Source organism: Rhagoletis pomonella, unplaced genomic scaffold (genome assembly GCF_013731165.1).
Source record: "Rhagoletis pomonella isolate Grant_MI unplaced genomic scaffold, Rhpom_1.0 Rhpom_scaffold_00005, whole genome shotgun sequence".
NCBI lineage: Eukaryota > Metazoa > Arthropoda > Insecta > Diptera > Tephritidae > Rhagoletis > Rhagoletis pomonella.
In genome coordinates, this window is record NW_023458559.1 from 8008845 (window position 1) to 8012337 (window position 3493).

Below are 3493 nucleotides of genomic sequence, written 5' to 3' on the forward strand. Positions count from 1 at the left end.
GAGTAAGAGCTAAGTTACATATATACAGACACATATACAAATTTTGAGGTACGAAGGTTAGTAATGTAAGAAACAAGAAAATTGAATTTTGTTATACCGAATAATTTTATCTGAGAACAGTCATCTAACATAAACCTGTAAGATTAGGAAGAGAATACAAAAAAAAAAAAAAATCAACATCCCAAAGTAACCAGACAAACATACAAAAATACCTATTATTAAAAAGAATTGTTAGTACATATATTATCACAGGCACATATACCGAGATAGGTAGATAATTTTAAGTAGGTTAAAGTTTGAAATTGAATATACGAATTTGCCAAATTAGTTTAGTAAGTAGTTTTAAGGCAATAAATGAAATAAAAATTATGGAGGTTTAGCGTTTTAGAGAACTGATGGAGTAGAGTCATTCAATATTTGCTGCTGAGGCATTGAGGGGTATGATTTGGGCTAAAAGAACCAATTATTTTTTTTTCTTTTAGCAGGTTGGTTGGGTAAAGACGGAAGTGCAACAACACCTTAAGCCTTCCTACATGACTACCGGAAGAATCCCAAACATGGCGATGAGCATGGCGACGTTTAGTTTCCTTGGTGACGTGATGGTGATTCAGTTTAGTTTTCAATAGGTTCTGGAAATTTAATAATGTTAACGTTCTTTTTCTGATAATTACCCTCTACGGTCTCAATTTTTTTTAACATTGGTTCAGATGAGTAACCTGTAAACCTCTGCTTAATTTTTTTTATGGTTCCGAGAAAAAAGTTTGAGCAGGAGCAAGTTCCCACCCGTATACGCTGAAGTCTAGCTGGTAAATCTAAGCAGAGTGCCTCGCTCCTTAGCCCCTAAACCAACTCGGAGAACTGCCTTCTAGGATGTGAAGTCGTGGTGATCTTTATCTGGATCCAAGCAAAAAGGCTTCGAGGAAACCAATACGCCCAGAAATCTACGGAGACAGTTCATGACATAAAATGGCGCCCAACGTGGGGCCGAAGAGGATTAATTGTCAACTTAGTGTTTTGGTTGTTTATTTTGGATAAATTCGGTTCTGAACCAGGAATACTTTTGCAGAATATTGGAGATTACTTTTGTGAGTGTACTTAGTCGGCGATTTTGATGACTTTTGGCTTATGTCGATGGCATACCCGACTTAAAGTGACTTAAATAACTTTCGTTGGCTGTTTTCGTTGGGAGCTACACGCTGGAGATTTTTTTTACTGGGTTATCTCGGTGGATTACTCGCGAGGTACAACCAACCTCATATTATCTTTAAGTTTTTGTGAGCAGTTATGATATCTTTTGTTGTCATGTCATTATCGCTTTCATATTTAACCGGTAGTCATATGTACACTCTCATGTAAGCCCTCACCTGCAGCAAATATAGCCACACTCTAACTTTGGCCTTTGTCTTTAATATTTGACTAGTTTAAAACTATATATACCTATTTATATACATTTTTTGTGAACCCTTATAAACATAATTATTTTTCGATGTCGGTTCGTCATAGTCTTGACAATGTGAGTATTGATAATACAGAGGAAGAAATTTTCTGCACAATTTGTAGTGAAGCCGCCAGACAGACAGAGGACCGAGTTGAGACGCCGTGTAAGCACACTTTTCATAGGCACTGCATTCGTAGATGGATCGATACCAATGCGTCTTGTCCGACTTGCAGGGAACCGGTAACTGTAGCAGATCTGCAAAGCCCGGCTTGCTCTTCTGAGGCAACTGCCTCCTCATCAAATATATTGAATACGTCAGTCCGCGCGAGAGGTGGTGCCTTACCAAGGAATCGGCCAGGTACGCGATCTACAACGCTAGCAAACCGCAACCCAGGAACGAATGTTACTAGACCGAATCCGCCCAGGTCACCTAGACAAGATACCATACAGACTGCTAGTGCTCAAACGCCGGCTACCAGTTTTGACGAATCAAGAATGCGAAACATGATTCAGGAATCCCTTATTGGTTTTCCTTACCTCGAACACCTGAATATTGGCAGGAATAACGACCGCAACCCGAACCTTGGAAATCCAAGATGGCCACAGGAAATGCCGTTTAATACCAATGGCTTACCACAAAACCGACAGTACCGAGACAGAGGACCTCTACAACGACCAAACGACCTTCAAGCTAACAAAATTTCAAGTTTAATTTCCAACTGGCACGTACGATTTACGGTTAAGCCAAATGACATGTCAGTAGAAGACTTCATTTATCGCGTGAACGCTCTAACACGTCAGTCCTTAAACGGAGATTTCGATGTGCTTAGTGATAACGCTGAAGCTTGGTTTTGGCGACATCATCGCCAAACCGAACAATTGAACTGGGGAGAGTTATGCGAAGGACTGAGACAAAAATACAAAGACTAGTTGACTGACTATGACCGGAAAGAGAATATACGGCGACGGAAGCAGCGACTCAATGAACCAGAGAGAGAGAATGAGATACGTGTTGTTGCATCTGGACATAGCAGACCTCTCAATGCTACGTAGGGAATGCCATAGACATGAAAATTTCATGGATAGCGTGGCTAATAACAATGTTAACCGTAGTTTCACGGCCAGGAGAAATATAGCCGAATTAGTTCAAGACGTGAACGAGTTGCAAGAAGGCGACATGGTAGGAGAACCAAATATTGCAGAAGTGAAAACTGAGCACGTAAAATGTTGGAACTGCGATGTTGTGGGTCATAGGTACCAAGACTGTACCAATTCCGTGCGACGAGTTTTTTGTTGTGGGTGTGGCGCGTTAGACACATACAAGCCGAGTTGCCAAAAATGTAACCGGGGTGCGGAAAACTTGAATCGGGATGTCCGTCGACCCGGAAATCCGATTCATCTGCCTCGGATATAAAACCTAGTACAATTTTAGCGAAACCCGTAACGGTTACAACCAAACAACCTGATTTACCTAAATTAAGACCCATAAAACCGTTTCATGTTCGACTTATGGAGTACAAACAGCGGCGTGCTGAAATTTTCGCTGATCTACCGAACCCTATCTCTCGGTCGACGCGACGTATGAAGGACTTTTAGGCCAAAAGAAAGCGGTTGCGTAATTTCGTGATTTCTGCGATAATGTATAAGAAATCAGACGTTAGGCCATATATACAATTAGATATTAATGGGGAACAAGTGTTAGCATTGTTAGATAGTGGCGCTAATAAAAGTGTACTTGGGGGCCAACTGGCCAAGTCAATGGGTGCACCAAATTCGCCTCTTACGAAAGTTATCGGTTACGTTAAGACAGCTGATGGCCAGCGACAACAAATGACAGGCGTTGTTAAAATATGCGTTAACTATAATAGCCAAATTCAAAATATTGAATTTCTGGTAGTTCCGTCGATTTCCCAACAAGTCATTTGTGGAATGGATTTCTGGAATGAGTTTGGTATTAGGGTCAACATTGATGCAGATCACGACCAGGTAGATGCTATTGAGCTCGATGCAAAAGGAGTCATGTCCCTGAATACTCACCAACAGAAACAATTAAAT